General features: G+C 37.2%; 1 long non-coding RNA gene across 8 annotated transcripts; it reads right to left on the bottom strand.

Moving 5' to 3' along the window:
- Positions 1-760: 760 nt before the first annotated feature.
- On the bottom strand, positions 761-16,532 carry LOC107766304 (uncharacterized). 8 transcript variants are annotated; one of them, XR_012705102.1, is made up of 6 exons: positions 16,373-16,532; positions 15,020-15,081; positions 14,819-14,903; positions 14,634-14,720; positions 13,794-13,865; positions 761-13,659 (listed from the first exon to the last, which is right to left on the bottom strand). It is a non-coding gene; the product is annotated as an uncharacterized LOC107766304 (long non-coding RNA). The 8 variants fall into 8 exon arrangements; XR_012705103.1 differs by lacking the exon at positions 13,794-13,865 and having other exon boundaries at positions 16,373-16,531; XR_012705101.1 differs by lacking the exon at positions 13,794-13,865 and having other exon boundaries at positions 15,020-15,390; positions 16,373-16,530.
- Positions 16,533-22,195: the final 5,663 nt, after the last annotated feature.

Raw genomic sequence — 22,195 nt, 5'->3', positions numbered from 1 at the left:
GACCGCAAAAGTAGCCCTCAAGACTTGAATATTTTGCGCAGGTATGCGACCAATATACGGTCCGCATACCGATTCTGCGGTCACATAATGCACCGCAGAATTACCCTTTGCAAAAATCCCAAGGAGGTTATGCGACGACTATGCGGCCCGCATATCTATTGTGCGATCGCATAATTGGCCGCATAGTTGTCTTCAAAATTAGCCAACATTCTATCTCACTCTGCGGCAGCTATGCGGCCCGCATTGCTATTATGCGGCCGCATAATGGGCCGCAGAAACGCGCTCTTCTAAAATACATTTTTCCTTAACTTTTTAATGCACAAATCAATCCAAAACGACCGAACCTCTTAACTTGGCACTACAAGATTTCGGGTTTTTGAGTAAAAATTTCACGGGACCTCACATATACGCAATGGAATAATAAAAACAAACTAATTACGTCCATCTTTTTTTCTCTCAGGCTTTCTGTTGGTCAACAACCAACCAAAGTGCTCTATACTTCTTCAAATATAAAAATAAATGATCGAAGGTATTAAAGAGAAGTAAGAATCTTGACCTAATTGAATCTATGGTAATAATTGATATATGAAATCAATTACCCCCAAAGAACGACACTTAAGAACCAAAATGTAAAGTTTTGATGAAGAAAGAACTACCGTAAGAAACAAAGCTTGAAAGTAATCCCAAAGTTCAACCTGAAGAATAAAATTTCCACCTCACAAAGGTATTTGTAATCAGTATGCAAAATCTCTCCAAAAAATAAGTCTATCAAGTATTTATAGCTATTACATAAAGTTAGGAAAAGACAATTCTTATTCCAGTGAAGAAAGAAAATAACTAAAACAAGAAAATAATAGAAATAAGTAACAGAAAGCCTCTGCTCTCCAAGGATAATAATATGGAAACCAGAAACCTACCAAGAAAAGGAAACAACATCTCCCTTCATGAAAAGAAATGCTAAAATAACTTATGAAAGGAAACAAAAAAACAAAAAAGTCTTATTTTTAGAAGGAAACAAGAAACAATGCTAAAATACTCTATTCTTCCACAATGAGCTCCGTGCTAGCTGCGCTATCCAAGACCGCATCACCTGACATGCCAAAATACCTTTAAACAATTGACAGTAACTTAAACACCCTTGGGGCTTGTTTGGGTGAACAAAGACAAGAGGTTGTTTCAGGTACACCAGGTTACTAAGAGTGCTATTTAAAAAGCATTCATAACATCCAATTAGTGAATTAACCAAAACGTAGATGTCGCAAGAGTTAGGACAGTGCAGATGGTGATTGGTTTCACCACTGGATTAAACGTCTTATCATAGTCTAATACATGGTATTGTTTATATTCTTGAGCTACTAGACGAGCTTTAAATTGCTCAAGATAGCCTTCCACTTTTTGTTTTACCGACCTAACGACAACCAATTATGTTCGTATTTGGAAGAGGTAAGACTGGTCCTTATGTATTATTTTGAAAGGATAAATGATACTATTAACAAAATGGGGAAAGCTCCCGATACAAGAGATATACCAAAAAGTAGAGAATCTACAGCAAAACATGATTCTCTACGAAAGACACCCATTCGTCTATACAAGTAGGGATTTTGCGAGTGCACCAAAAAGTAATCAAAGACAAAAGGCTATTCCTCAAGTGTAGAAAATCATTTTCAATCCCCTCAAAAGCTCTCATATTTCTCTCTCCATTCGACCCATATAAGAGCTAACCAAGTAGCCTTCCATGCCTTTGTCTTCTTCACCCCTGTCCACCAACCTAGTTGTGCAGCACATCTCTAACAATACCTGAATCACCCACTGTACACCAAAGTAATTCAGGACCACCTTCCACAAACCCTATGTCATTGTACAATGCACCAATAGATGATCAACTTCTTCATCCGAACATTTACACATGTAGCACCAGTTGTGCAGCACATCTCATGTATTATTAGCCATAAGAGCATTATATTCTTCAATCATTTTAACTTGTACTCGAAGCAAAATGTTTACCTAGACAATGCATGTTTTAACTCCAACAGAATTTGACGAAAGTTAAAAATGAAGAAAGGACAACCACAACCCTAAAAGTAATTTTTCAAATCCAAAATTTCACCTCCCATTTTAATACTAAAAAACAATAGATCCTTTACTTATCACAACAAATGCTTTCACATTCTAATTGAAGCATGGGACGCAGGAAAAAGTTCACTTGCTCTTTACACGCCATGGAAAAGGGCAATGAACAGAACCCTACGGAGAAGCGAGATCCTGGCTATTATCTTATTTGCCGAGGGTTTTTGAGATATGTCTGTCTGGTAGGTTCAACTAGAGGATGTGAACGCTGGAAATGGTGGAATGATGGGCCTCGTGAGCATGGAATGTGTCAACAGGTTTGAAGGTGAGACTAGGTGAGCATGGAATGTGACAGCATGGTCAAAGGGGCGTCAATGAAGGCACACACTTCTGTTTGAATTTCTACCATATGGAGAGGTAGAAAGAATGTTCATACTAAGAACTCACGGCTTAATGAAACTTTTATTTTGTTGGAAAAGGAATCATCTTAGCTATTGCTAGCGTTTGAGGAGAACGAGAATAGTGGTAGTGAGTTTAATTGGTTAACCACTCCATCTACCATACTTGGGACTTTTCATTTTTCCAACCCTAAGGAACTATCGAGATTCAAAAATCATTGAAAGGACTAGAAGATACTGATCGAGGATGATGCTTTATGACAGAACTTAGTTCTTGTCGGGAAGGACATGGTGAAAACATTAAACATAGATGTGACCATGTTATTGACTTGCTTTGAGATTTAGGTTGTTTCCTAAATTACCATGATTCGCATCCAAACAAGACACAAATTAGAAAGACTTGGAACCACTTTATACAACTAGAAGATGCTTGGATATAACAAACAACTATAACATAGATCACAAGAAATAATGGACGTAAAAGCAGCACCTGTATTTGGATTGGATAGCTAATACTTGAACATGTGGCTCATGTCATATTCCAATTATTACCTCCTACATTGATCTTACACAATTACAGAGTTAGTTTTTTTGAGAAAGTTAAATAACAATTTAGGTTTTCCTTATTACTTGGTCTCGAATTTCTTGAATTATAGGGGCATGCTGATTGATATAAACAAAATTGAAACTAAATCCAAGGAAGGAAGAGATATAACTTCACCTATTCTTTTTACTATAGTTTTTGAGGTGCATGTGCGGGCACACTAGGATGGATAAGATTAGGAATGATGATATTAGGGAGAAGGTGCACGTGGCTCCAATTGATGACAAGATGCGGGAAGTGAGGCTCAGATGGTTCGGCCATGTTCAGAGGAGAAGCCCAGATGCTCCGGTAAGGAGGTGTGAGCGGCTGATTGTGGAGGGCACGAGAGGAGGTAGAGGGCGGCCTAAGAAGTATTGGGGAGAGGTGATAAGGCAAGATATGGAAAGGCTTCAGATTTCCGAGGACATGACACTTGATAGGAAGATGTGGAGGTCGAGTATTAGGGTTGTAGATTAGGAGGTAGTTGAGTCTTGCCTTACTTTGTACCTTTGTGAGCCTAGTCTGGTAGGGTTTTTGTCTAAGATAGCTAGTGACAATGTTGTGTCTTACTATTTCGTTTTTCAGTGCAGGACCTATTTACTAGCCATCGCTTCTACTTTACATCTTTCTTCTGGATTTCATGTTGTTCCTGTTTTTCCTATGATTTCTATGGTGAAACTAATATTGTCTCATTTTGTCTTTTTATTCTCTTGAGCCGAGGGTCTTTTGGAAATAGCCTCTCTATTCCTTCGGGGTAAGGATAAGGTCTGCGTACACACTACCCTCCTCAGACCCCACTAGTGGGATTTTACTGGGTTGTTGTTGTTGTTTATGATCCATTAATATTAGAAAAGGCCCAAAAAAACATAGAAAAGAGTTGTGTTACCGGATATGTATAAAAGATACCATAGTCTAGAACTCATAGTTCAGAAGATGAAGATTATGTTATACAAAGTGTTAATTAAAAGCAACTGCTTCATCGCTTAGTCAAAGTGAGGGATGATCGCTTCATGTGTGAAGTCATGCGGTTTGGAGAAGTGCACTTCACACGATGAGGAATAAAGTGGCAACGATTATTTGAATCTTACTTTAAAAGATGAAAAAATAAAGAGACCAGGGGAAATGACACTATGCCCTAGTCCTAATTTGTGTGGCACCATGTGATTGATCATGGATTTGAATCTTTTTGACACATAAGCTTAATATGTATATGTATGAAACATCAAAAGTATTCTTCTAGTTGGTCTACACAAATCTTGTCAACCTCTAGAAGAGTATGTCATAAGGGACAATGTGAGAAGGTAAATATTATTACAACAACAACAACAAACTCAGTATAATCTCACAAGTGGGGTATGGGGAGGTTAGTGTGTACGCAAACCTTACCCTTACTTTGTGAAGGTAGAGAGGTTGTTTCCGATAAACCCTCAGCTCAAAGAACAGTGACAAGGAAGCAACCAACCATAACAATAACAAGAAAGAAAAGAAAAAACAAAGACTCGTGTATATTAACAAATATCCAGAGATAGGAAATACAAGAATATTACTAATACTATCGGTAGGAAGGACACAACATATAATAAAAGGTCTAGGAACAGGAAATAAGAATATTACTAACACTGCCGGTAATACTAGGAGACACCCTCGATTATCTATCAACCTTCGACCCTAATTCTCGACCTCCAAACCTTCCTATCTAGGGTCATGTCCTTGGTAAGCTGAAGTAACGTCATGTCTTGCCTAATCACCTCTCCCCAGTACTACTTAGGCCTACCTCTACCCTTCCTCAGACCAGTCATGGTCAACCTCTCACACCTCCTAACCGGCACGTCTATGTCTCTCCTCATCACGTGTCCGAACCATCTCAGCCTCGCTTTCCGCAATTTGTCTTCCACAGGGGCCACTCTCACCTTGTCCCTAATAACTTCATTCCTAATCTTATCTTTCTTGCTATGCCCACATATCCATCTCAACATCCTTATTTCTGCTATTTTTATCTTCTGGACATGGGATTTCTTGACTGGCCAACACTCCGCACCATACAACATAGTAGATCTAACTACCACTCTGTAGAACTTGCCTAAGGTAAATATTAGGAGTTTCAAAATATATCAACGTTTCAATCTTTATGGACAGATAAAAAAAAAAGAAACGGTGTCAAACAAATTGAGACAGCGGGAGTATTAAGTTCGCATATGTTTGTTATAGTTTTATTTTTGAGAAGTCTTAGCTTCACTTCAAAATAAGCATACGTTTCATTTCTCACTTTTTGCTTTTGGCCCACAAACCTTATTCCTATTTTACACTTTTCACTTTCTAAACCATAGGTCACATAAACAAATGAGTCAAAAGGCTGGACCGCAAAGCAATATCTAAGGATAATTGTTGTATTACTGTTTGATACTGAAGATGGTCAATATAAGCACATGGACGGTGTTCGTTCTTTGAATTAGGTAAAGATTGGAGGCAACTTCCACTAGTTTGAGCCACATTAAATGTACAACAGGTACATTCAATCTTGCATGAAGGTCTGCCATGAAGAGATTATCACATCTGCATATGTCCATCCTGTGTGCAATCTCTAGATTTCTTTTTCTAGACCCATTATGTTGATTGTTAAGGCTGTATCTGTGGAGCTATCCATGAGAATTGAAAGGAAAAAGTAAGAAAAGAAAGAAGCCCGGTTCGAAGAGTAATGGAAAGTTCAGGGGATCAAAGCTAAGAGACCAGATGGAACTCAAGAAGTTGGAATTTCATGCCAACTATGAAAAAGACGCTATGAGAAGAAGGCTAGCTGAACAGAACAAATAAGGCTAACGTACCGTGTCAGAATATTAGGAGAAAAAACAACAAGAACAAGAGAAGCAGATTAAAGATGCTTGTTGAGAAGTGGAATGCCAGCATCTACTGCTTCAGACTAAGTTGCGGAGTAAAACTGACAGACTTGGTAAGACAAGTACGGGAGCATATATGAGTGCGGTGGAGTTTGGGTTGGTTTGAAGTGTATCACTTGTATAGCTGACACTTTATAAGCTTACTTGTTTGAAGCAGTGAGTAGAGTACATTAATAGTCGGGAACAAGGTGTGCCTCAGGAAAAAATAGCTTGAAAGGTAGCGTCTTGCAATGAAATAAGAGAAAACTTCTTATTAACTTGACTAATAAACAAAGTGCAAATGGAACCCCTAATATAAGATTCTTGGGATATATACAATATGCTAGGTAATCATCCTCTATGCCTAATAAAACAAGTAAACATTCTATAGTTAAGTACATAATACCCTAACATATCCTATAGAATATATTGCAATATTTTCCTTACTCTAGTTCAATAACACATATGTGGGTCTATATAACTATCCTCGTAATATTCAACTTGCTCCTCAAACTCAAAGTGAGAAAATCAACTTGAGTTTTGTTTTGGAAACACAGAAAGTTTCCGTAGAAATATCATTGGAATAGTGCACAATCACCCTAAAAAAAGGCTATGATGGAACTCTTTCCTCTGGAAAATAGCTGTAACTGCACACTGAAAGAAATTGCTCTCTATACTACAGATGAAAATGGACTCACTCTCAGCCACCAAAAATGGTGTTTGTTGCAAGTCTCCATAACATCATCAGCTTTGCTTGAATTGGCAAATAATAGCAAGAAATTCAAGGTTTAGAGAAGATTGTTAGTCACTTATGGTGGAGGCTTTAATCACCATGAGAGGAGCAACTCCACAATGGTTGCTCGAGAGAGAAGGGTGTCAATCATCTGAGAGAAGAGCCGCACCAATTGCCAAATATAGAAAAGACAAAAAGAATAAAATTGGTAGGGCAGGCAGCTTAGGCGAAAGCTGGTTGAGATTGTACTAAAACCATAGAGGCTCTCACAACATGTGAAGAAAACAAGAAAACTTCTTAGTGACTAAATTTTTGATTAACAATGTCAAGATTCACATTGCAAGATTAGTCGAACTTGAGTAAGGAAAATATTATAGATAATTCTATAAGATACATAAGGATATTATGGAAGATGCACATATTACACGAAGATGGCATGCATAATTCCATATTTTAAACGAAAAACAGTACATGAGTATTGTGCTAGGTGATTTGGCTAGCGTTTGGATATAGATTTCTTAAAAGTTGAAAAAAGAGTTTTTGAAATTGTGCTGAAAAATAGTTTTTGAAAGTTAAGTTGTGTTTGGACATACGTTTTATTTTGAAAAAAAATTGAAGTTTTGTGACTGGGAAAAAAAATTCACCCAAAAACTTCCCTAAACTAGTCTTTGGGTACTTGAAAAAAATTTAAAAATTTTCCAAAAACTGATCATATTCCATGAACAAACAATGTTTTCAAATAAAATTAAAAACAATTGCCAAAGTTTATGGCCAAACGGGAGCTTAGAACAGGCCGAGAGTCGACGAGATTTTCGGTATTGTTGGTGTATTAGAGCTAAGGAAGTTGAAGGAGGGGAAAAACGACCAGGCCAGACGAGATTCCGGTGGAATTTTGAAAAGGCGCGCGCAGGGCAGGTTTGGAGTGGCTACCTGGATTGTTTAATGTTATTTTTAGTATGGCAAATGCCCGAAGAATGGAGATGGAGTATGATGATTCCGTTGTACAACAACAGGGGTGATATTCAAAATTGCAACAACTACAGAGGCATCAAGCTGCTAAGCCACACTATGAAGGTTTGGGAGAGGGTGGTGGAGATGCGAGTAAGGAGGAGTGTGTCTATTCTCGAGAACCATTTCGGATTCATTGTCGAGACGTTCCACCATGGAAGCCATCCATCTTGTGAGGAAATTGATGGAGCAGTATAGGAAGAGGAAACAGGACTTGCATATGATGTTCATTGATCTAGAAAAAGCATACGACAAAATCCAAATGGAGGCTTTATGGAAATGTTTGGAAGCTAAAGGTGTATCGGTAGCATACATTAGGGCGATTAAAGACATGTATGATGAAGCTAAGACCCAGGTGAGGACAGTGGGAGGAGACTCGGAACACTTCCCAGTCATGATGGGGTTACACCAAGGATCATCATTTAGCCCATTTCTATTTGCCTTGGTGATGCATATATCGACACGTCACATTCAAAGGGAGGTACCATGGTGCATGTTATTTGCAGATGACATAGTACGGAATGACGAGACGCAAGGCAAAGTTAATGCTAAGTTGGATGTTTGGAGACAGACCCCGGAGTCTTAAGGCTTCAGGTTGAGCACTAAAACAGAATACTTGGAGTGCAAGTTTAGTGACGCACCTCAAGAGGCTGGCGTGGTAATGAGGTTGGACTCATTAGTCATCCCTAAGAAAGGAAGTTTCAAGTACCTTTGGTCAGTGATCCAAGGCAATCGGGAGATCGACAATGATATCACACACCGTATTGAAGTAGGATGGATGAAATGGAGGCTAGCATTCGGTGTCTTGTGTGATAAAAGAATGTACCACCAAGACTTAAAGATAAGTTCTACAAAGTAGTAGTTAGACCGATTATGTTGTAAGGGGCGGAGTGTTGGCCCGTCAAGAACTCTTATGTCCAGAAGATGAAAGTAGCGGATATGAGGATGTTGAGATGGATGTCGGCATACTAGGAGAGATATGGTCAAGAATGAAGATATTCGGGACAAGGTAGGTATGGACAAGATGCAGGAAACGAGGCTGAGATGGTTCGGACACGTAAAGAGGAGATGTCCAGATGCCCTAGTAAAAAGGTGTGAGAGATTGGCGATGGCGGGTCCGAGGCGAGGTCGAGGTAGGCCGAAGAAGTATTGGGGGAAGTGATTAGGCACGACATAGTGCATCTTCAGCTTACCAAGGACATGACCCTCAATACCCTCCTACCCTTAATAAGAGGGTCTAGAGGGCGAGAATTAAGGTAGAAGATTAGTAGGCAATCGAGCGTCTCTCCCTTTATTCTAGTAGTAGTAATGTACTTTAGTTTTTCCATACTCTTAAATTTCTATTACTATTTGATGTTGCTTACGTTTTGGATTTTCTACTATCTTGTTGTTACTGCTTCCTTGACTTTCACACCATTGCATTCTTTCTATATGTGATTATGTATGTTTGTCTTGAGCCAAAGGTCTATCAGAAATAGCCTCTCTACCTGCATAAGGTAGGGGTAAGGTTGTATACTAACTACCCTTCCCAAACCCCACTTGTGGGAGTAACACTGGTTTTTTTATTGTTGTTGTTGTATATAAGGATATTATGCATTTAATTATATAATATTTATATGCCGTCTTAGGCATAGAGAATGATTGCATATTATACTGTACATTTGACTAGAATCTTATATAAGAAACCCCTCTTGTACCTTGTTAATCAATCAAACTAATAAGAGGTTTTCTTTTCTTTCTTCAAATGGCATCAATGCAGGCAGACGTCCTTGGTTCAGGTCTCACCGCTATCTACGGAAAAAAATTATCTCTAGGTGTTTGGTCAAAGAAAGGAATTAGGCCTGCACATGAGGAAACATATTATAACATGAAAAAACAAACAAAATGTCCCTCTTTAAAAATTCATGATTACTGATTAGGTGGTCACACACTACAACACTTTTCTACTTCTGTCACTTTTTCAAGTGTTAACTACAATTGCAAATGTGGTCCTTTATTGAGTTAATGGGCCACAATTTTATGGAAAAGGAAGTATATGTGGTTTGAATGAGCAGCAATAAAAGGTCTTTTCAATGTTCCTTGTGTTATGCAGAAAGTGAAACCTGCCAAATATGACTAAATTGAGTGAGGGTTTCTCAAATTTCATCCCAAAGCTAAATCTGATCCCTACTTAAGGAGAGTAGATTTACTGGGTTACAAGGAGGTGATAGACCAGCAGCTACCAGGATTAATAGATTTTATTTTCATTGGAATAGGATGAGCAGTTTAAGAAGATCAAGCAATACACCTTGCATAATCCAACATCATATCACAAACCTATACTTTTATTGAAGTAATGGTAGTTTTATTGATCAAAGCATCCAGGGACACAACAAAACAAAACTATACTTTTGGATGTGATAATTGGGAATAAGTAATTTGTATTTTAATTTTGAGAATTAGTGGATGCATATGGATTTATGGATCTCGCTAGTAACTGGTGGTCTTCCAATAGAGTTAAGAGGCGGGACCAATTATATATTAGCTGAAAAGTTGTTAAGAGAGATCTTTAAAAAGCAGAGCTGGAACGTTCATAGACAGGAAGAAACCAAGAAGACAGATTTTGAACATATTGAGAGATTGGAAAACTAAAACCTACAGCTTGACAGATGAGGAACTAAGGCAGAAAAAGTTCCCTACTGGAGGAGTTGCAAAAACTGGCAGAGGAGGAATATATTTGCGACAGAGATAAAGTGTTTTGTGATATACGTGTGGGGATAAACAGAATTCTTTTTTCAAAGGATTGCAAATGCAAATAGGAGGGTCCAACAACAGAATTATAAAGGGTGGAGGTGGTTGGCAGGAGTAAAGACAGTGGAAGAACCAGATATTAAAGGAAAAAATTTTGAGTTTCTAATAACATCTTTGTGTTGAAGAAAATTTATTGTTATAACCTGGATTTCTAACACAAATGACCTATTCAAATCATGGATTAATGCTAGATTATGAGGAATGAGGATCTTCCAAAGACAACATACAATAATGACTGACCACAACGACCATTGAAGAAGAGGAAGTAGAAGCTATCATCAAAGGGTGTGGAGGAAACAAACATCTAGAGCCCAGCGGCTTTTCGCTCAGGTTCCACAGTGGTTATACAAATGGCATTGGAAGCTAAAATTCTATTATCAAAGAGGATTGTTTAGAAAGAGTTTTAATAATTCCTTCATAGCTCTAATTTCCATGAAGAAAGTTGTATTTGGGGTGAAAGGATTATAGCCTAACAACCTAGTGTGAGCGTGTGTAAGATTATCTCCAAACATGCTGGTAGAAAGGATGAAAGTTTCAGCATTAAATTGTTCTAGATTTTCAAATGACCATTGTTTTTTTTTTAATAAGGTAAAGTTTAAGGGAAGGAAAATTACTAATGCAGCTTTGATTGCTAATGGATACCTGAAGTTGAGACAGCCAGTGCCTAGGACTGTTCATAATTGTGTAAAAACTGAACCAAAATTTTCCTTTATCCAGTTTTGATAATATAATAACTTAATTCGGTTTAAATATTATATGGTAGCGAACGCCGGACTGCTAAGACCGGCAATGTTATATAGTAGTAAATATTTTATGTTGGGCTGCTAAAGTCCAACATATCCACAAGATGAGTATTGTAGAGATGCGGATGCTAAGATGGATGTGTTGTCATACAAGATAAGATAAAAGATTAAATATGATCACATTCACCCGTGTTTAGAAAAGCGATCGCTTCGTCGCTTTAAGCGCGAAGCGACGCGACGCGACCCAGTATCGCTTCTAGCTGCCTGAGGCGACTCGACCGAGGGAAGCGCACGCTTCAATGGACGAAGCGACGAAGCGACGAAGTGAGGAAAGCGATGAAGCGATCGCTTCTGTTAAAAAAGCGCAGAGGGCCCTTTTTAAAAATAAAAATAAAACTAAAAAACAGACCCTTAAATCGACAAAACAGACCCCTTCGACAAAACAGAGACATCGACAAAACCTAGGGTTCTCGCCATTGCTGACCCCTTCTTTCTCGCTCAAGCTCGACCCCTTCTCGCTCAAGCTCGACTATTGCTGACCATTTCTCCAGTCCAGGTAATTTCTTCTTCTCCTTTCTTCTTCAGTTCTTCTCATTTTTTTCTTTTTTCTTTCTTCTTCTTCTTCTTCTTCTTTCTTTCTCCGGTCCAGAACAGATTCTCCTATTTTTTTCTTTCTTTTTCCTTCTCATTTTAGTGTATATTTCAGTATGTAAAATTAATTATTATATATATGTTATATTTTCAATTTATTTGATTAATTTTATATGTATTTCATTTTAGAAAATTTTATTATTATATATTTATATATATATATATATATATATATATATATATATATGTTATATTTTAGTTTATTTGATTTTTTTAATGTGTATTTCAGTTTATAAAATTAATTATTATATGTATTTTCAGTTTATAAAATTAATTATTTTTTTATTACGCTTCACTTTAATTAAGCGTGCGCTTCGCTTTTGAAGCAAGGCGAGCCCTTGTCGCTTTTTTGCGCTTCTCGCTCTTAAAAACACTGCATTCACCAAAAGGTGCAAGTAGCACGTATTGAGGATTAAATGAGAGAACAACGCTTGAGATGGTTTGGTCATGTCCCACGCCGACCTACAGATGCACTGGTCCATAGGTGTAAAGCTAAAATGAGGAAAAGTGTTAAACAAGGATGGGGTAGACATAAAATCCCATGGAAACGAAATTGGCTCGAAATATGTACAAATCTTTGGAGTCAATGTAGACTTAGCTAAAGATATGACATAATAAAAGAAAAAGATCCATACTGGTGATATCTACTAGTCAGGAATAGGATTTAGACTTGTTAGAGAACTTCTATTATTGTTATTATATAGCTTATTTTTCACTTTTACTTCATTTGGTATGATGATGATATCAGTTGAGTTTAAACGAAGAACTGAGGATTCATAGAACTGACCTCAACTTGTTTTGGACTGGGGAATAGTTGTTGTTGTTGTTGTTGTTGGATTGTGTTCGATATTCTATAAAAAGAATTACCAAACCAATTGAAATATGAATTTACTTCTATACAACAACAACGACAACATACCCAGTATTATCCGATCTGGGGAGGGTAGTGTGTACGCATACCTTACCCCTACCTTGTGAGGATCTAAGTAAACTATTTTCGAGGCCCAATTTCGGGAGGCCTAGTTAAGTCGAAACAGAAATGAAATAGCCGAACCATAACGAGAAAATCCAAACCTAACCATATTTATTTCAGTTCAGTTTCACCAAAAACTGAGAACTGAAACGAAATTTGATAAAAAAGCAAACTGAAAGATGAACACTCCTACCAGCACTCCTCCTCTCTCTAACAACCAGCGCTCTCGTTTCTCTGCTTAAGGCGCAATGTCTCTCTTCTTCCTGCGTCCCACTGCTCTTTTTTCCAGTTGAACTTTCCATATATAAAAAAGAAAAGAATAGAAAGAGATGGAATAGAAGAGCATTTGTTATGCCAATGACACCAACGGGATATTAAATGAATGGAATTGGGATAAGGTCCAATGGATGGAATATAATGAATCATCTTTTTTGCAGCGTGCATCTCTCTGACCATTATCCCAATAGCAGTTTTCCTACAAGATTTCAGTGGCAGTTTTCTATGTTCATAATAAGCAAACTCAAGTTTGTTTCACCACTTTGAGTTTGAACTGGCATGTTGAATGTTAAGATAGTATATGCCTAGATTCACATATGTCATGATTCACCGTACATGAATAAGAAAAATACTATGGAATACTATATAGATACCTTAAGACATTACTTACTTAACTATTGAATACTTACTTACCTTATTAGACAAGCTGAGAAATATCACATCCAACAGAATGTGCAAATAGCACACATAGAGGATAAAAAGAGAGAAAGACACTTGAAGTCTTTCAATTATCTCCTCTGTAGACCTCCAAATGCATTGATCCGCAAGTGTGAAAGCATGAACCTATTAAAAAGGAATGATATAGATCTAAAATCACATGAAAAAACTCTGAAAAACCTACATTTTCTTGGAATCTATGCAAAAGTAGGGCAAATAAGACATAATACAAGCAAAAGACCAACATAGGTGACACCTACTTGATATAATAGAAGCAAAACATCTACATAGGTGACAGCTACTTGTCAAGTACTGTGAGGAGTCTTCTTAATCTGGTTAGAGATATCTGTGTCAATACAAAATGTAGAGAATATCTAGTGATAAAAAACCCTTCACTCAATATTGGAATAACCCGGACCAAATAGAGCGAAATGAACAGTGGTATTCATATGCTGATCCCAATCAGTTTGGGTGGCAGGCATAAATCTAGATTTTACCTACCATATTGTAGGTAACCTAAGATTCTTATATAAAGGGTAACCTAAGATTCTTATCCATAACTTCACCTAAATGAGCTTCTGTATAGGTGTCTTCTCACTTCTCAGGTCCGGATAAAGGAGAAAGATTCTACATCTCAGCTTCAGCATAAAATTATCAAATTATGATGAATTCTTAAGAAATGTGTGAGATTTAGGGAGCATCTAGTTCTAGAAAAGATAAATTATTGAGTATTGGAATGAAACTACTACAAATAAAGCAGAATGAATACAGAGGAGTGTACAGCTGATCCCAACTAGTTTAGGATTAGAGCATAAAGTCTTGGTATATATTGTCTATACCCATATAAAGCAACAGAATGGAAGCCTTCATCTCCATTACCAAAGAGCAAGTTCAGACTGGGGCTTGTTTAGAAGAAGTGAGGATGACAGAGAAGCTGATCCTCTAGCTAACAGTGCATTCTGAGTACTGTTCTGAACATGCTCACCAAGAACAGCATAAATAAACGGGAAAAATGAAAGAAAAATATGAGGACTTCACTTGTAGAACCAAAAAAAGGAACCAAAGTGAATTGTCATGAGAATAAACGTACTGTTACCTACCCAAAGAGGACTGAATCAAACACTTAAGCTCTCCATCAAACAAGCTGCAGCATCAAAGGCATGGATGAAGTTCAAGCAACTCACAACCTAATGCACAAAACAATAAACCCACACATCTGAGGGAGATTATCAAGCTGAAAATTAATCATAACTAAGCACTAATGAGGCATGGTAAGAGCGCCTACACCATTGCATGCTCTCTTATTGAAAGCCATTGGATTTCTCGTCAGGGCATGCTGCAACTTTGACTTGAATTTGATCTAAGACAAGCTTAAATACACATGCAAAAAAACAAACAAACACAATTCATCCTGCATAACAATGACTCCAAAATTGGTCGAAAGGAAGATAGGTGGCATACCCAAACCAAGCTTTCTGTAACTGACCTCTTTTAAAGGTTCTCTTTTTTACTGTCAATGACACATGATGCCAAATTTTGCCTTGAAGTCTGCATTTTAATGTAAACAGTGAGAGAATATTGTTGGAAGTTACTAATACAGTTGCTATACGGCAATCTGAAGCTTCCTCAGTTATGAGGCCAGAGTGCTGCTCAGAAGCTGCTTAGTCCATCCTTCTAATAACTCTCTCGCTATGTTTTTCTATCTTTCTGGCTACTTCAATCTTGCTTATATCCATCCTCTTCTCTTGCCAAAATCACAAATTCCAGTAACTTCTTCTGTGCAGTTTCATTTTCCTTATCGTTTCTTTTCAGTTTTAGAAAAGAAACACGCAGGAAAGCTACTGAATCATGTAATAACTGCTGGATATAAAGATGAATAAGGAAAAGAAAAACTAAGAAACATCCTAAAACAGAATGTTATTAGCTAGCAATGTTTACCACTGCGGTATCATAGATAGATGGGGGGCAAAAGACACCATAAAGGAAAGCACGACAACTAATGATCAAAGAAAAAACTAGTGAAGAGAAGCTTATTTTCTTTTGCCTCTGTAATGGATAGAAAAGTTACCAATTTCAGTGCAGTCCACATGTTACATAAGGTCGAGGTAGAGGGGCATTATGTGATTCAATTGAAAAATACATAACAAGTGAAGTGCGACCACCCTTCTCTTCTTGTTTATCTCATGTGCATAGATGGCTTGATTGGCTTCCGCAAAATAAACTTATTAGTTATTTGTATAAGTTATAAGAAGATCCTCTCCATATTATGCCCAGCAGTCAATGATCCTCTTTCCAGGAAAGAAGAGAAAGTTTTTCCAATTAAATTTTTTGAGCTCCCTATTCAGTAATATTCTGAATGATAAACAACAATGACGCAAAACTACTTTATTCCAATGCTACTTTACATTTAAAAAGCAACTTCCCTTTCCTTAAGTTGGACTTGTTCGGCTGGAAGTTGGCCATCTTAAGCAGACACTGAACCGATATCCCCTTCTAGAAAGACTTTGATGCTATAAATTTGCCCATTTTAGCACCTAAAGTACACTCTCCACATACAGAAATTTGCATATGTAGCTATAAAATCAAGTGGAGTAACATTGCAAGACATAAATGCACACACAGAGTAAAGCAACAATCGCAATACCATTGCAGTTAAATTACTGTACAAGAAGTAACATAACATAGTAACTAACTAGTCATAATAAATGAGGGCGGGAACTGGGAAAAAGCTTAATCGGAAATTACATAGTAGTATTAATAGCAAAATCAACTGATGTAAAAAAGAGAAAATAATCAGAGCAATTATTAATGTTTATACAAACTGAGAGGAGAGAATTACCTTCCGTGGCATGATCGGAGAAATTGAAGAGAGTGAAAGAGAGGAAGAGAGGGAAAGAAATTATATCGTCCGCGAAAGGGATGCTCTTCCCATTTATTTTCAGTGAAGTTTTTACTTTTACCCCAACATTAGTTCTTGCGGTGCCCTTAACCCCCTTAAATTGCTAGCTGTCTCTCCTTTTCCCCCCTTAAGAATAAGGTGTGCATCCAATTTTTCTTTTTCTTTTTTTCTTTTTTGAGGATAAAAGGTACTTATTTATTAATAATAACTAGGGTACAGGACCCACTAAACTATTGTCACTACACATGCCTCGATGGGCTATAGTTATGCCTTCTAAGGCATTGTCATTACCTCATGCAGCCATATTACAACACATAGAAGTTGAACATTTTCTTATACAGACAAACCCATCATGATCTTTGTGATAGGCATCTATTACAAATTCAGGCGGTAAAACAAAGGTACATAACATTATAGCTAGTTTGCATAAGAGCTGCTTTTGCCAAAAGATGTGTTGTCATGTTCCCTTCGTGAAGGATATGCTTCAATGTGATCTCCCCTAGTAGCAGTGCCTTCTCCATTAACCACCTGCATTCATAGATCAAATCATTGTAAGTTGGATAATCATTGTGAAGAAATCGTATGACCTCCGTGGCATCTGTCTCTACTTCAACTGGGAAGATTTTTTCCCTGATTGTTAGTTGAAGTGCATGCCGTAATGCTTGTAATTCCGTTTGGATTGGCGTTGTTGCATGGACCTTTTTGAATTAGCCCATTCTCCATAGGCCTTTGTTGTTACGTATGGCTTCGTTGATTCCCCTTGTAGACAACTGCTCCTAAAGGCACCATCAATGTTGATCTTATACCAGTGTGCATCCAATTTTTCGGTTTGTTTTGCATTGTTCCTTTTTGATTTTTCGTTTTTAAGGTTTTGAAAAGATGTCTTCTAATCTGAACTAAAATAAATTTAGTTAGATTAAGTTTGTTTCTTTCCGGTTTAGTTTTTTTCAGTTTGATTTTTCGATTATTTAGTTGTATCGTATAAGATAATAGGAATCCAAATTAGTCTAATAGTTATAGTTATATATATGAATAACGAAAAAAAATGACGAAAAAAAGAATAATTATGGTGCTGAATGGAAAGTTGTAATATCAAACTCTTTAATATGTTTTCTAAATTCAATTCACATGGTTAAAATAATCGATACTATTGATAAGATAGTAAAGCATATTTGATTGAGATAGACAAACACTACTAGTCTCTTATAGCTAAGAAGCTAATAAGTTTGTACGTCTAATATCACAATTAAAGTAGTAGGCATTATTTAATACTATCTGATTCCTTTACTAACCATATACCAATAATCAAATATTTTTTTATGAAAATAATATGTATATATACTATATATTATGTAATTTAATTTTTCAGTTTTTGTTTTTAAATTTCTAAAATACAAATTAACCAAATTTAGGCATGACATCTAGTGGTGGGTGTTCGGGTAGTTCAGATTGGATATGAAAATTTTGGTTTAAATTTTTTTATTTTCGGATTGAAGAAATTATAATCCAACTCTAATCAAAATAAGTTCGGATTGGATTGGATTTTTTAAGTTCGATTTTGAATTTTGGGTTCGAGCCTATAAGTTGAGCTTCTTCTTTGTCTTACAATAAATGGACATTCAAATAAAGTATTCATGCCAGATTTTCATATTAGTTTCTCATTCCCGCTACAATCATCCAAATAAAGTATTCATGCAAATAATAAAATTATTACCAAGAAAATACAATAGACGTATTAACAATTAACAATTCAAACATACTAAAACCACTTTCACATAGAAAGTGTCATGACATATCATTTAGTAAATGTATTAGGTGTATGGAAAATGTCCCGTGAGTAGGGTGTTGGACTTATAGTGTAACGATCCGGTCAGTTATTTTGTGTATTTTAGCGTTGTTCCTTATTTGATATTCCCTATATGTGTATTTGATGTTTGGTGACTAGCGGGGATGGTCGCGTTGGTTTTAGAAAGGTTTGAGATTGATTGGAACACTTAGTTTTATTTTTGGAAGCTTAAGTTTGTAAGAATTGATCAAGGTTTGTCTCTTATGTGAACGACCTCGGATTGGTGATTTGATAGTTCCAATAGGTTCATATGGTGATTTTGGACTTAGGCATATGTTCAAATTTGGATTTGGAGTTTTCTATGATGTTTGGGCTCTATGTACCAAAAGTTACAATTTGAAGGTTTGGAGAGTTCCTAAATTTGATTGGGGGTTGATTTTAATGATACCAGATTCAGATTATTGTTTCAAGATTTGGAATAGGTTCATTTGTCATTCGGGACTTGTGTGCATAGTTAGATTGAAATTCGAAATGTTTAGGCATGGTTAGGACATGTTTGTGGAAGTTAGAAGGTTTGAAACTTAAGAGATTGATCGACGATTTTTGGTTTGATGTTAATTATGGTGTTTTGATCCTTTGGTTAGGTTTGAGTGAGGTATTAGGACTTGTTGGTATGATTATACAGGGTTTCCTAAGGGGTTAAGTGGGGAGTTTTTTATGGGTTCCGGATCATTTTGGAGTTGAGAGGCAGCTTTAGTGCTAGTGTGTTGCACTTGTAAGGCATTATGCGTATGTGCGAGTCCGCAGAAGTAGACTTGTGATCGCAGATGCGGGTAGGTGCTGGGAGCTAGAGGACTGCTTCTGCGAAAGCTTGTGCGCAGAAGCGGAAAGTGGTCGCACCTGCGGGATCGCAGAAGCGGAGATGGGATCAATAGGTGCGAAAGGGATGATATTTAATGAAAGCTCGCAGATGCGAGGTCTTGGACACAAGAGCAGTGTTGCGGATGCAATACTTTTGTCCGCAAATGCGGAAGTCTCTGTGCAAACTAATATTTTGAGGGTTTGGTTCATTTATTATTTGGAGATTTGGAGCTTGGCTAGAGGCGAGTTTGTGAGGAATTTACCATATTTTAGAGGGTAAGTGATTTCTACTTGATTTTGATGTTAGATCTTGATTCCCCATTGTTTTGTGCACTTATAACATGGATTTGAAGGAGAAAATTGGGGTTTTGTGCTAGATTTTGGAAAATGGATAATTGAGATTTGAACCCAGTTTGAAGTTGGATTTGTATATAACTTATATGTTTAGACTCATATTCGAATGATTAATCGGGATTTATGATTTTGGTCGGGTTCAGGAAAATAAACTCGAGTTGACTTCTTAGTTGATTTTGTGTAATTGATTAAAGATCAAGCCTTTATGCTTCGTTATTATTTTTTTAGCATTATTTGAAATCGTGGTCTGTTATGTGACTAGATTTGAGCCGTTCGGAGGTCGATTCACGAGGAACACATTTTTGGAGTATTGACTTGGCTCGTTTGAGGTAAGTATCTTACCTAGCATTTGTCTGAGGGACTAGTTGCTTGAATTATTATTGGCTACGTGCTAAGGGTAGCGTACATGCAAGGGGTCGAACGTATGTGCGTGCACAGGGTTTATTTATGTTCGGGATAGTTCTTAGGCTATATTATGCCGTAATTTGGAAATTGTGATTCTTACTATCATACTTATTATGTTTGTATGACTATGTAACCTCGTGAATCATATTAGAGATCATGTATAGGTTCGCTTTTCCTATTTGAACATAATACTCATTGTTGTGTGGCGTAACCGCCTAATTTGAGTTGTAATCGTACATTTTGCACATACATACACTTTAGCATGCTATTTTATCGGCCTAGAAGTATGTGATTTGATATCAATTGACTGTATACATGTATTCTTGTATCTACTTTCTGTGTTATGGACTGATTTGACAGCAAGTAAGTTGTCCCTACAGGTTGAGTTGACTACGACACGTGATTGTCCATGCGCTTCTTATGATTATGGCACGTGAGTTGTCCATGCAGCGTGTGGATAAGGATCCATCCCCTTAGGGTCGTCCTCTCATGTTTCTCCTTGATGACGTACACGTAGTTATGGAAATCTGATCCGTGTTGAGTTTTGTATATCTTTTTTATATGCAAATTCCTTGGATGTATACATGATTTTACTGCATATTTCCTCTATATGTTTTCTCCGAAAACATATACATATATTTTTACACATATCCTCTTTATATGCTGCTCTGGCTGATGAAATGATACACAATACATATCTTCTCTATATGTCTCTCCATGTGTTGACTAACATGCCTGCCATTGCATATCTTCTCTATATATTCTACTTTTATACCTTTATGATGCTATTGCATATCTTCTCTATGTGCACTGTTGGCCTTATCTTTATTCACACGTAGATTGAGGTATTATTATTGTATATTCGTATGTATCCATGAAGTGTACAACTTTATCACGTGGGTATTATTGGTGATTCTATTACCTCTCCGAGGTTAGTCATGATACTTACTGAGTACATGGGGTTGGTTGTACTTATACTGCACTTTATACTTAGTTACAGATTCAGGAGTTAGATCCAAATGAGCATCTTGAGCTAAGTTGTTGTTATGTTGTTGAGACGAGGTAGAGTTGCTTCTTATTCGTAGTTCTTGGTGTCTCTTCCCATCTTCTTTAATGTTGTTGTTGTTGAGACAGTATTTTATGTTATTAGATTTGTACTCATGTTGTAGAGCTCATGATTTAATATTACCAATTTTAGGAGATTTATGTATTGTCGCAATCTTTATTTATAGATATTTGCCTCTCAGACTTGTATATTCAGTAATTTGTTATCATGTCTTATTATTGCTTTATGATTCACTTGCTTATCAAGTGAGTTAGGAGCTATCACGGTCGGTGGTGGTTTTAGGTTGTGATAAGTTGGTATCAAATCCCTAGGTTCATAGGTTCTACGGGTCATGAGTAAGTTTATTAGAGTCTTGCAGATAGGTACGAAGACGTCTGTACTTACCTTTGAAAGGAACGAGATTGTTAGAAAAACTTCTCTTTCTTTCATTTTCTTTCATGCAGATTTATTTATGTTGAATTTTAAATCTTTTCTCTTCTATTCTCTCATATGTATTGGGACACATAGGTTGTGAGTTCGAGTCTTCCCAATAGCAAGGTGGGAAGTTCTTGGAGGGAAGGATGTCGGGGGTCTATTTGGAAACAACCTCTCTATCCCACGGTAGGGGTAAGGTCTACGTACACACTACCCTCCCTAGACCCCACTAAGTGGGATTATACTGGGTTGTTGTTGTTGTTGTTGTATTCTTCCAGTTCAACAGGACATGCGCCAGTACCCCAGGCCAAGGCCGTAAGAGGCTGGGGCTGAGGCATGGGTAGGGGTGGAGCATGCGCCACAGTTAGAGGCCCTGCTAGAGCACTACTATGGAGCCACCAATCACTCTTGTTGAGGAGCATGTTCCAAATTATGTTGAGTCAGTAGGACCAGCTTAGGCTCTCGAGGGACCTATTACTATAATTGGTCTTTAGAAGACTTTAACTCAGAATCTGAGTGTGTATTTAGTTTTGGCACAGGTGGGTATGATTCTAGTTGCACCAGCTACCTCACATGCTGGGGGAGGAGTCCAAACTTCCGCCACACACACACTAGAGCAGCTAACTCAAGGTTATCAGACACCAGGGGTTCTGCTGGTACAACTAGTTATTGCAGCTCAGACCGAGATTAGACCATCCTTGACTACTGACTAGTATAAGAGGCTAATGATAATTCATAGACTTCATCCTCCTTATTTTAGTAGAGATCCTACTTAGGATTCACATGTTTTTTTATCAGCATCAAAAGATACTATGCACTTTGGGTCTAGTGGACTTACATGGAGTTGATTTTACTACTTTTCAACTGATAAGGCCAG

The sequence above is a fragment of the Nicotiana tabacum genome, chromosome 22 (assembly GCF_000715075.1).
Source record: "Nicotiana tabacum cultivar K326 chromosome 22, ASM71507v2, whole genome shotgun sequence".
NCBI classification, from domain to species: Eukaryota; Viridiplantae; Streptophyta; class Magnoliopsida; order Solanales; family Solanaceae; genus Nicotiana; species Nicotiana tabacum.
This window is presented reverse-complemented; position numbering and strand designations above follow the sequence as displayed.